This window comes from Amia ocellicauda, chromosome 22 (genome assembly GCF_036373705.1).
Source record: "Amia ocellicauda isolate fAmiCal2 chromosome 22, fAmiCal2.hap1, whole genome shotgun sequence".
NCBI lineage: Eukaryota > Metazoa > Chordata > Actinopteri > Amiiformes > Amiidae > Amia > Amia ocellicauda.
Window position 1 is genome coordinate 20,225,189 of NC_089871.1, and position 13,946 is coordinate 20,239,134.

Consider the following 13,946-nt stretch of genomic DNA (forward strand, 5'->3'; position numbering starts at 1 on the left):
CAATATCTTTATTCTGTAAAGTTAGATGTGCTTAACTGCAATACATATGCTTACAAATGCAATTTTACAACATTTCATGTTGTTTCAGGTCAGAACAGACTTGATTTCAAGAGTTTGATGAATTGTAATGTTTACTTGCAAATACACATGAAAACTCATCACCTATGATAGAGAATGCCCTTAAGTATAGCGTGGGAGCATATCAAGCTGAGAGATGCTTGATTTGGATGGTTTTGCAATATCTTTATTCTGTAAAGTTAGATGTGCTTAACTGCAATACATATGCTTACAAATGCAATTTTACAACATTTCATGTTGTTTCAGGTCAGAACAGACTTGATTTCAAGAGTTTGATGAATTGTAATGTATACTTGCAAATACACTTGTAAACTCTTCTCCTCTGATAGATAATGCCCTTTTGTATAGTGTGGGTGCAAATCAAGCTGAGAGAAGCGTGTTTTGGATGGTTTTGCAATATCTTTATTCTGTAAAGTTAGATGTGCTTAACTGCAATACATATGCTTACAAATGCAATTTTACAGCATTTCATGTTGTTTCAGGTCAGAACTGACTTGATTTCAAGAGTTTGATGAATTGTAATGTATACTTGCAAATACACTTGTAAACTCTTCTCTGATAGATAATGCCCTTTTGTATAGTGTGGGAGCAAATCAAGCTGAGAGAAGCTTGTTTTTGGATGGTTTTGCAATATCCTTATTCTGTAAAGTTAGATGTGCTTAACTGCAATACATATGCTTACAAATGCAATTTTACAACATTTCATTTTGTTTCAGTTCAGAACTGACTTGGTTTCAAGAGTTTGATGACTTGTAATGTATACTTGCAAATACACATGAAAACTCATCACCTATGATAGTGAATGCCCGTAAGTATAATGTGGGAGCATATCAAGCTGAGAGATGCTTGATTTGGATGGTTTTGCAATATCTTTATTCTGTAAAGTTAGATGTGCTTAACTGCAATACATATGCTTACAAATGCAATTTAACAACATTTCATTTTGTTTCAGGTCAGAACTGACTTGATTTCAAGAGTTTGATGAATTGTAATGTATACTTGCAAATACACTTGTAAACTCTACACCTATGATAGATAATGCCCTTTTGTATAGTGTGGGAGCATATCAAGCTGAGAGAAGCTTGATTTGGATGGTTTTGCAATATCTTTATTCTGTAAAGTTAGATGTGCTCAACTGCATTACATATGCTTACAAATGCAATTTCACAACATTTCATGTTGTTTCAGGTCAGAACTGACTTGATTTCAAGAGTTTGATGAATTGTAATGTATACTTGCAAATACACTTGTAAGCTCTTCTCCTCTGATAGATAATGCCCTTTTGTATAGTGTGGGAGCAAATCAAGCTGAGAGAAGCTTGTTTTGGATGGTTTTGCAATATCTTTATTCTGTAAAGTTAGATGTGCTTAACTGCAATACATATGCTTACAAATGCAATTTTACAGCATTTCATGTTGTTTTAGGTCAGAACTGACTTGGTTTCAAGAGTTTGATGAATTGTAATGTATACTTGCAAATACACTTGTAAACTCTACACCTATGATAAATAATGCCCTTTTGTATAGTGTGGGAGCAAATCAAGCTGAGAGAAGCTTGTTTTGGATGGTTTTGCAATATCCTTATTCTGTAAAGTTAGATGTGCTTAACTGCAATACATATGCTTACAAATGCAATTTTACAACATTTCATGTTGTTTCAGGTCAGAACAGACTTGATTTCAAGAGTTTGATGAATTGTAATGTTTACTTGCAAATACACTTGTAAATTCTTCTCCTCTGATAGATAATGCCCTTTTGTATAGTGTGGGAGCATATCAAGCTGAGAGAAGCTTGATTTGGATGGTTTTGCAATATCTTTATTCTGTAAAGTTAGATGTGCTCAACTGCATTACATTTGCTTACAAATGCAATTTCACAACATTTGATGTTGTTTCAGGTCAGAACTGACTTGGTTTCAAGATTTTGATGAATTGTAATGTGTACATGCAAATACACTTGTAAACTCTTCTCCTCTGATAGATAATGCCCTTTTGTATAGTGTGGGAGCAAATCAAGCTGAGAGAAGCTTGTTTTGGATGGTTTTGCAATATCCTTATTCTGTAAAGTTAGATGTGCTTAACTGCAATACATATGCTTACAAATGCAATTTTACAACATTTCATTTTGTTTCAGTTCAGAACTGACTTGGTTTCTAGAGTTTGATGACTTGTAATGTATACTTGCAAATACACATGAAAACTCATCACCTATGATAGAGAATGCCCTTAAGTATAGTGTGGGAGTATATCAAGCTAAGAGATGCTTGATTTGGATGGTTTTGCAATATCTTTATTCTGTAAAGTTAGATGTGCTTAACTGCAATACATATGCTTACAAATGCAATTTTACAACATTTCATGTTGTTTCAGGTCAGAGCAGACTTGATTTCAAGAGTTTGATGAATTGTAATGTTTACTTGCAAATACACTTGTAAACTCTACACCTATGATAGATAATGCCCTTTTGTATAGTGTGGGAGCATATCAAGTTGAGAGCAGCTTGATTTGGATGGTTTTGCAATATCTTTATTCTGTAAAGTTAGATGTGCTCAACTGCATTACATATGCTTACAAATGCAATTTCACAACATTTCATGTTGTTTCAGGTCAGAACTGACTTGATTTCAAGAGTTTGATGAATTGTAATGTATACTTGCAAATACACTTTTAAACTCTTCACCTCTGATAGATAATTCCCTTTTGTATAGTGTGGGAGCAAATCAAGCTGAGAGAAGCTTGTTTTGGATGGTTTTGCAATATCCTTATTCTGTAAAGTTAGATGTGCTTAACTGCAATACATATGCTTACAAATGCAATTTTACAACATTTCATGTTTTTTCCGGTCAGAACAGACTTGATTTCAAGAGTTTGATGAATTGTAATGTATACTTGCAAATACACTTGTAAACTCTTCTCCTCTGATAGATAATGCCCTTTTGTATAGTGTGGGAGCATATCAAGCTGAGAGATGCTTGATTTGGATGGTTTTGCAATATCTTTATTCTGTAAAGTTAGATATGCTTAACTGCAATACATTTGCTTACAAATGCAATTTTACAACATTTCATGTTGTTTCAGGTCAGAACTGACTTGGTTTCAAGATTTTGATGAATTGTAATGTATACTTGCAAATACACTTGTTAACTCTTCTCCTCTGATAGATAATGCCCTTTTGTATAGTGTGGGAGCAAATCAAGCTGAGAGAAGCTTGTTTTTGGATGGTTTTGCAATATCCTTATTCTGTAAAGTTAGATGTGCTTAACTGCAATACATATGCTTACAAATGCAATTTTACAACATTTCATTTTGTTTCAGTTCAGAACTGACTTGGTTTCAAGAGTTTGATGACTTGTAATGTATACTTGCAAATACACTTGTAAACTCTTCTCCTCTGATAGATAATGCCCTTTTGTATAGTGTGGGAGCATATCAAGCTGAGAGATGCTTGATTTGGATGGTTTTGCAATATCTTTATTCTGTAAAGTTAGATATGCTTAACTGCAATACATTTGCTTACAAATGCAATTTTACAACATCTCATGTTGTTTCAGGTCAGAACTGACTTGGTTTCAAGATTTTGATGAATTGTAATGTATACTTGCAAATACACTTGTAAACTCTTCTCCTCTGATAGATAATGCCCTTTTGTATAGTGTGGGAGCATATCAAGCTGAGAGATGCTTGATTTGGATGGTTTTGCAATATCTTTATTCTGTAAAGTTAGATTTGCTTAACTGCAATACATTTGCTTACAAATGCAATTTTACAAACATTTCATGTTGTTTCAGGTCAGAACTGACTTGGTTTCAAGATTTTGATGAATTGTAATGTATACTTGCAAATACACTTGTAAACTCATCACCTATGATAGAGAATGCCCTTAAGTATAGTGTGGGAGCATATCAAGCTGAGAGATGCTTGATTTGGATGGTTTTGCAATATCTTTATTCTGTAAAGTTAGATGTGCATAACTGCAATACATATGCTTACAAATGCAATTTTACAACATTTCATGTTGTTTCAGGTCAGAACAGACTTGATTTCAAGAGTTTGATGAATTGTAATGTTTACTTGCAAATACACTTGTAAACTCTTCTCCTCTGATAGATAATGCCCTTTTGTATAGTGTGGGAGCATATCAAGCTGAGAGATGCTTGATTTGGATGGTTTTGCTATATTTTTATTCTGTAAAGTTAGATGTGCTTAACTGCAATACATATGCTTACAAATGCAATTTTACAACATTTCATGTTGTTTCAGGTCAGAACAGTCTTGATTTCAAGAGTTTGATGAATTGTAATGTTTACTTGCAAATACACTTGTAAACTCTTCTCCTCTGATAGATAATGCCCTTTTGTATAGTGTGGGAGCATATCAAGCTGAGAGATGCTTGATTTGGATGGTTTCGCAATATCTTTATTCTGTAAAGTTAGATGTGCTTAACTGCAATACATATGCTTACAAATGCAATTTTACAACATTTCATTTTGTTTCAGGTCAGAACTGACTTGGTTTCAAGAGTTTGATGACTTGTAATGTATACTTGCAAATACACATGAAAACTCATCACCTATGATAGAGAATGACCCTAAGTATAGTGTGGGAGCATATCAAGCTGAGAGATGCTTGATTTGGATGGTTTTGAAATATCTTTATTCTGTAAAGTTAGATGTGCTTAACTGCAATACATATGCTTACAAATGCAATTTTACAACATTTCATTTTGTTTCAGGTCAGAACTGACTTGGTTTCAAGAGTTTGATGACTTGTAATGTATACTTGCAAATACACATGAAAACTCATCACCTATGATAGAGAATGACCTTAAGAATAGTGTGGGAGCATATCAAGCTGAGAGATGCTTGTTTTGGATGGTTTTGCAATATCTTTATTCTGTAAAGTTAGATGTGCTTAACTGCAATACATATGCTTACAAATGCAATTTTACAACATTTCATTTTGTTTCAGTTCAGAACTGACTTGGTTTCAAGAGTTTGATGACTTGTAATGTATACTTGCAAATACACATGAAAACTCATCACCTATGATAGAGAATGCCCTTAAGTATAGTGTGGGAGCATATCAAGCTGAGAGATGCTTGATTTGGATGGTTTTGCAATATCTTTATTCTGTAAAGTTAGATGTGCTTAACTGCAATACATATGCTTACAAATGCAATTTTACAACATTTCATGTTGTTTCAGGTCAAAACTGACTTGATTTCAAGAGTTTGATGAATTGTAATGTATACTTGCAAATACACATGAAAACTCATCACCTATGATAGAGAATGCCCTTAAGTATAGTGTGGGAGCATATCAAGCTGAGAGATGCTTGATTTGGATGGTTTTGCAATATCTTTATTTTGTAAAGTTAGACGTGCTTAACTGCAATACATATGCTTACAAATGCAATTTTACAACATTTCATTTTTATTCAGTTCAGAACTGACTTGGTTTCAAGAGTTTGATGACTTGTAATGTATACTTGCAAATACACATGAAAACTCATCACCTATGATAGAGAATGCCCTTTTGTATAGTGTGGGAGCATATCAAGCTGAGAGATGCTTGATTTGGATGGTTTTGCAATATCTTTATTCTGTAAAGTTAGATGTGCTTAACTGCAATACATATGCTTACAAATGCAATTTTACAACATTTCATGTTGTTTCAGATCAGAACAGACTTGATTTCAAGAGTTTGATGAATTGTAATGTTTACTTGCAAATACACTTGTAAACTCTTCTCCTCTGATAGATAATGCCCTTTTGTATAGTGTGGGAGCATATCAAGCTGAGAGATGCTTGATTTGGATGGTTTTGCAATATCTTTATTCTGTAAAGTTAGATGTGCTTAACTGCAATACATATGCTTACAAATGCAATTTTACAACATTTCATGTTGTTTCAGGTCAAAACTGACTTGATTTCAAGAGTTTGATGAATTGTAATGTATACTTGCAAATACACTTGTAAACTCTTCTCCTCTGATAGATAATGCCCTTTTGTATAGTGTGGGAGCAAATCAAGCTGAGAGAAGCTTGTTTTGGATGGTTTTGCAATATCCTTATTCTGTAAAGTTAGATGTGCTTAACTGCAATACATATGCTTACAAATGCAATTTTACAACATTTCATTTTGTTTCAGGTCAGAACTGACTTGGTTTCAAGAGTTTGATGACTTGTAATGTATACTTGCAAATACACATGAAAACTCATCACCTATGATAGAGAATGACATTAAGTATAGTGTGGGAGCATATCAAGCTGAGAGATGCTTGATTTGGATGGTTTTGCAATATCTTTATTCTGTAAAGTTAGATGTGCTTAACTGCAATACATATGCTTACAAATGCAATTTTACAAAATTTCATTTTGTTTCAGGTCAGAACTGACTTGGTTTCAAGAGTTTGATGACTTGTAATGTATACTTGCAAATACACATGAAAACTCATCACCTATGATAGAGAATGACCTTAAGTATAGTGTGGGAGCATATCAAGCTGAGAGATGCTTGATTTGGATGGTTTTGCAATATCTTTATTCTGTAAAGGTAGATGTGCTTAACTGCAATACATATGCTTACAAATGCAATTTTACAACATTTCATGTTGTTTCAGGTCAGAACAGACTTGATTTCAAGAGTTTGATGAATTGTAATGTTTACTTGCAAATACACTTGTTAACTCTTCTCCTCTGATAGATAATGCCCTTTTGTATAGTGTGGGAGCATATCAAGCTGAGAGATGCTTGATTTGGATGGTTTTGCAATATCTTTATTCTGTAAAGTTAGATGTGCTTAACTGCAATACATATGCTTACAAATGCAATTTTACAACATTTCATGTTGTTTCAGGTCAGAACAGACTAGATTTCAAGAGTTTGATGAATTGTAATGTATACTTGCAAATTCACTTGTAAACTCTTCTCCTCTGATAGATAATGCCCTTTTGTATAGTGTGGGAGCATATCAAGCTGAGAGATGCTTGATTTGGATGGTTTTGCAATATCTTTATTCTGTAAAGTTAGATGTGCTTAACTGCAATACATTTGCTTACAAATGCAATTTTACAACATTTCATGTTGTTTCAGGTCAGAACTGACTTGGTTTCAAGATTTTGATGAATTGTAATGTATACTTGCAAATACACTTGTAAACTCTTCTCCTCTGATAGATAATGCCCTTTTGTATAGTGTGGGTGCAAATCAAGCTGAGAGAAGCTTGTTTTGGATGGTTTTGCAATATCTTTATTCTGTAAAGTTAGATGTGCTTAACTGCAATACATAGGCTTACAAATGCAATTTTACAGCATTTCATGTTGTTTCAGGTCAGAACTGACTTGGTTTCAAGATTTTGATGAATTGTAATGTATACTTGCAAATACACTTGTAAACTCTTCTCCTCTGATAGATAATGCCCTTTTGTATAGTGTGGGTGCAAATCAAGCTGAGAGAAGCTTGTTTTGGATGGTTTTGCAATATCTTTATTCTGTAAAGTTAGATGTGCTTAACTGCAATACATATGCTTACAAATGCAATTTTACAGCATTTCATGTTGTTTCAGGTCAGAACTGACTTGATTTCATGAGTTTGATGAATTGTAATGTATACTTGCAAATACACTTGTAAACTCTTCTCCTCTGATAGATAATGCCCTTTTGTATAGTGTGGGTGCAAATCAAGCTGAGAGAAGCTTGTTTTGGATGGTTTTGCAATATCTTTATTCTGTAAAGTTAGATGTGCTTAACTGCAATACATATGCTTACAAATGCAATTTTACAACATTTCATGTTGTTTCAGGTCAGAACAGACTTGATTTCAAGAGTTTGATGAATTGTAATGTTTACTTGCAAATACACATGAAAACTCATCACCTATGATAGAGAATGCCCTTAAGTATAGTGTGGGAGCATATCAAGCTGAGAGATGCTTGATTTGGATGGTTTTGCAATATCTTTATTCTGTAAAGTTAGATGTGCTTAACTGCAATACATATGCTTACAAATGCAATTTTACAACATTTCATTTTGTTTCAGGTCAGAACTGACTTGGTTTCAAGAGTTTGATGACTTGTAATGTATACTTGCAAATACACATGAAAACTCATCACCTATGATAGAGAATGCCCTTAAGTATAGTGTGGGAGCATATCAAGCTGAGAGATGCTTGATTTGGATGGTTTTGCAATATCTTTATTCTGTAAAGTTAGATGTGCTTAACTGCAATACATATGCTTACAAATGCAATTTTACAACATTTCATGTTGTTTCAGGTCAGAACAGACTTGATTTCAAGAGTTTGATGAATTGTAATGTATACTTGCAAATTCACTTGTAAACTCTTCTCCTCTGATAGATAATGCCCTTTTGTATAGTGTGGGAGCATATCAAGCTGAGAGATGCTTGATTTGGATGGTTTTGCAATATCTTTATTCTGTAAAGTTAGATGTGCTTAACTGCAATACATTTGCTTACAAATGCAATTTTACAACATTTCATGTTGTTTCAGGTCAGAACTGACTTGGTTTCAAGATTTTGATGAATTGTAATGTATACTTGCAAATACACTTGTAAACTCTTCTCCTCTGATAGATAATGCCCTTTTGTATAGTGTGGGTGCAAATCAAGCTGAGAGAAGCTTGTTTTGGATGGTTTTGCAATATCTTTATTCTGTAAAGTTAGATGTGCTTAACTGCAATACATAGGCTTACAAATGCAATTTTACAGCATTTCATGTTGTTTCAGGTCAGAACTGACTTGGTTTCAAGAGTTTGATGACTTGTAATGTATACTTGCAAATACACATGAAAACTCATCACCTATGATAGAGAATGCCATTAAGTATAGTGTGGGAGCATATCAAGCTGAGAGATGCTTGATTTGGATGGTTTTGAAATATCTTTATTCTGTAAAGTTAGATGTGCTTAACTGCAATACATATGCTTACAAATGCAATTTTACAACATTTAATTTTGTTTCAGGTCAGAACTGACTTGGTTTCAAGAGTTTGATGACTTGTAATGTATACTTGCAAATACACATGAAAACTCATCACCTATGATAGAGAATGCCCTTAAGTATAGTGTGGGAGCATATCAAGCTGAGAGATGCTTGATTTGGATGGTTTTGCAATATCTTTACTCTGTAAAGTTAGATGTGCTTAACTGCAATACATATGCTTACAAATGCAATTTTACAACATTTCATGTTGTTTCAAGTCAGAACAGACTTGATTTCAAGAGTTTGATGAATTGTAATGTTTACTTGCAAGTACACTTGTAAACTCTTCTCCTCTGATAGATAATGCCCTTTTGTATAGTGTGGGAGCATATCAAGCTGAGAGATGCTTGATTTGGATGGTTTTGCAATATCTTTATTCTGTAAAGTTAGATATGCTTAACTGCAATATATTTGCTTACAAATGCAATTTTACAACATTTCATGTTGTTTCAGGTCAGAACTGACTTGGTTTCAAGATTTTGATGAATTGTAATGTATACTTGCAAATACACTTGTAAACTCTTCTCCTCTGATAGATAATGCCCTTTTGTATAGTGTGGGTGCAAATCAAGCTGAGAGAAGCTTGTTTTGGATGGTTTTGCAATATCCTTATTCTGTAAAGTTATATGTGCTTAACTGCAATACATATGCTTACAAATGCAATTTTACAACATTTAATTTTGTTTCAGTTCAGAACTGACTTGGTTTCAAGAGTTTGATGACTTGTAATGTATACTTGCAAATACACATGAAAACTCATCACCTATGATAGTGAATGCCCGTAAGTATAATGTGGGAGCATATCAAGCTGAGAGATGCTTGATTTGGATGGTTTTGCAATATCTTTATTCTGTAAAGTTAGATGTGCTTAACTGCAATACATATGCTTACAAATGCAATTTTACAACATTTCATGTTGTTTCAGGTCAGAACAGACTTGATTTCAAGAGTTTGATGAATTGTAATGTTTACTTGCAAATACACTTGTAAACTCTTCTCCTCTGATAGATAATGCCCTTTTGTATAGTGTGGGAGCAAATCAAGCTGAGAGAAGCTTTTTTTGGATGGTTTTGCAATATCTTTATTCTGTAAAGTTAGATGTGCTTAACTGCAATACATATGCTTACAAATGCAATTTTACAGCATTTCATGTTGTTTTAGGTCAGAACTGACTTGGTTTCAAGAGTTTGATGAATTGTAATGTATACTTGCAAATACACTTGTAAACTCTACACCTATGATAGATAATGCCCTTTTGTATAGTGTGGGAGCAAATCAAGCTGAGAGAAGCTTGTTTTGGATGGTTTTGCAATATCCTTATTCTGTAAAGTTAGATGTGCTTAACTGCAATACATATGCTTACAAATGCAATTTTACAACATTTCATGTTGTTTCAGGTCAGAACAGACTTGATTTCAAGAGTTTGATGAATTGTAATGTTTACTTGCAAATACACTTGTAAACTCTTCTCCTCTGATAGATAATGCCCTTTTGTATAGTGTGGGAGCATATAAAGCTGAGAGATGCTTGATTTGGATGGTTTTGCAATATCTTTATTCTGTAAAGTTAGATGTGCTTAACTGCAATACATATGCTTACAAAAGCAATTTTACAACATTTCATGTTGTTTCAGGTCAAAACTGACTTGATTTCAAGAGTTTGATGAATTGTAATGTATACTTGCAAATACACTTGTAAACTCTTCTCCTCTGATAGATAATGCCCTTTTGTATAGTGTGGGAGCAAATCAAGCTGAGAGAAGCTTGTTTTGGATGGTTTTGCAATATCCTTATTCTGTAAAGTTAGATGTGGTAAACTGCAATACATATACTTACAAATGCAATTTTACAACATTTAATTTTGTTTCAGGTCAGAACTGACTTGGTTTCAAGAGTTTGATGACTTGTAATGTATACTTGCAAATACACATGAAAACTCATCACCTATGATAGAGAATGCCCTTAAGTATAGTGTGGGAGCATATCAAGCTGAGAGATGCTTGATTTGGATGGTTTTGCAATATCTTTATTCTGTAAAGTTAGATGTGCTTAACTGCAATACATATGCTTACAAATGCAATTTTACAACATTTCATGTTGTTTCAGGTCAGAACAGACTTGATTTCAAGAGTTTGATGAATTGTAATGTTTACTTGCAAATACACATGAAAACTCATCACCTATGATAGAGAATGCCCTTAAGTATAGCGTGGGAGCATATCAAGCTGAGAGATGCTTGATTTGGATGGTTTTGCAATATCTTTATTCTGTAAAGTTAGATGTGCTTAACTGCAATACATATGCTTACAAATGCAATTTTACAACATTTCATGTTGTTTCAGGTCAGAACAGACTTGATTTCAAGAGTTTGATGAATTGTAATGTATACTTGCAAATACACTTGTAAACTCTTCTCCTCTGATAGATAATGCCCTTTTGTATAGTGTGGGTGCAAATCAAGCTGAGAGAAGCGTGTTTTGGATGGTTTTGCAATATCTTTATTCTGTAAAGTTAGATGTGCTTAACTGCAATACATATGCTTACAAATGCAATTTTACAGCATTTCATGTTGTTTCAGGTCAGAACTGACTTGATTTCAAGAGTTTGATGAATTGTAATGTATACTTGCAAATACACTTGTAAACTCTTCTCTGATAGATAATGCCCTTTTGTATAGTGTGGGAGCAAATCAAGCTGAGAGAAGCTTGTTTTTGGATGGTTTTGCAATATCCTTATTCTGTAAAGTTAGATGTGCTTAACTGCAATACATATGCTTACAAATGCAATTTTACAACATTTCATTTTGTTTCAGTTCAGAACTGACTTGGTTTCAAGAGTTTGATGACTTGTAATGTATACTTGCAAATACACATGAAAACTCATCACCTATGATAGTGAATGCCCGTAAGTATAATGTGGGAGCATATGAAGCTGAGAGATGCTTGATTTGGATGGTTTTGCAATATCTTTATTCTGTAAAGTTAGATGTGCTTAACTGCAATACATATGCTTACAAATGCAATTTAACAACATTTCATTTTGTTTCAGGTCAGAACTGACTTGATTTCAAGAGTTTGATGAATTGTAATGTATACTTGCAAATACACTTGTAAACTCTACACCTATGATAGATAATGCCCTTTTGTATAGTGTGGGAGCATATCAAGCTGAGAGAAGCTTGATTTGGATGGTTTTGCAATATCTTTATTCTGTAAAGTTAGATGTGCTCAACTGCATTACATATGCTTACAAATGCAATTTCACAACATTTCATGTTGTTTCAGGTCAGAACTGACTTGATTTCAAGAGTTTGATGAATTGTAATGTATACTTGCAAATACACTTGTAAGCTCTTCTCCTCTGATAGATAATGCCCTTTTGTATAGTGTGGGAGCAAATCAAGCTGAGAGAAGCTTGTTTTGGATGGTTTTGCAATATCTTTATTCTGTAAAGTTAGATGTGCTTAACTGCAATACATATGCTTACAAATGCAATTTTACAGCATTTCATGTTGTTTTAGGTCAGAACTGACTTGGTTTCAAGAGTTTGATGAATTGTAATGTATACTTGCAAATACACTTGTAAACTCTACACCTATGATAAATAATGCCCTTTTGTATAGTGTGGGAGCAAATCAAGCTGAGAGAAGCTTGTTTTGGATGGTTTTGCAATATCCTTATTCTGTAAAGTTAGATGTGCTTAACTGCAATACATATGCTTACAAATGCAATTTTACAACATTTCATGTTGTTTCAGGTCAGAACAGACTTGATTTCAAGAGTTTGATGAATTGTAATGTTTACTTGCAAATACACTTGTAAATTCTTCTCCTCTGATAGATAATGCCCTTTTGTATAGTGTGGGAGCATATCAAGCTGAGAGAAGCTTGATTTGGATGGTTTTGCAATATCTTTATTCTGTAAAGTTAGATGTGCTCAACTGCATTACATTTGCTTACAAATGCAATTTCACAACATTTGATGTTGTTTCAGGTCAGAACTGACTTGGTTTCAAGATTTTGATGAATTGTAATGTGTACTTGCAAATACACTTGTAAACTCTTCTCCTCTGATAGATAATGCCCTTTTGTATAGTGTGGGAGCAAATCAAGCTGAGAGAAGCTTGTTTTGGATGGTTTTGCAATATCCTTATTCTGTAAAGTTAGATGTGCTTAACTGCAATACATATGCTTACAAATGCAATTTTACAACATTTCATTTTGTTTCAGTTCAGAACTGACTTGGTTTCTAGAGTTTGATGACTTGTAATGTATACTTGCAAATACACATGAAAACTCATCACCTATGATAGAGAATGCCCTTAAGTATAGTGTGGGAGTATATCAAGCTAAGAGATGCTTGATTTGGATGGTTTTGCAATATCTTTATTCTGTAAAGTTAGATGTGCTTAACTGCAATACATATGCTTACAAATGCAATTTTACAACATTTCATGTTGTTTCAGGTCAGAGCAGACTTGATTTCAAGAGTTTGATGAATTGTAATGTTTACTTGCAAATACACTTGTAAACTCTACACCTATGATAGATAATGCCCTTTTGTATAGTGTGGGAGCATATCAAGTTGAGAGCAGCTTGATTTGGATGGTTTTGCAATATCTTTATTCTGTAAAGTTAGATGTGCTCAACTGCATTACATATGCTTACAAATGCAATTTCACAACATTTCATGTTGTTTCAGGTCAGAACTGACTTGATTTCAAGAGTTTGATGAATTGTAATGTATACTTGCAAATACACTTTTAAACTCTTCACCTCTGATAGATAATTCCCTTTTGTATAGTGTGGGAGCAAATCAAGCTGAGAGAAGCTTGTTTTGGATGGTTTTGCAATATCCTTATTCTGTAAAGTTA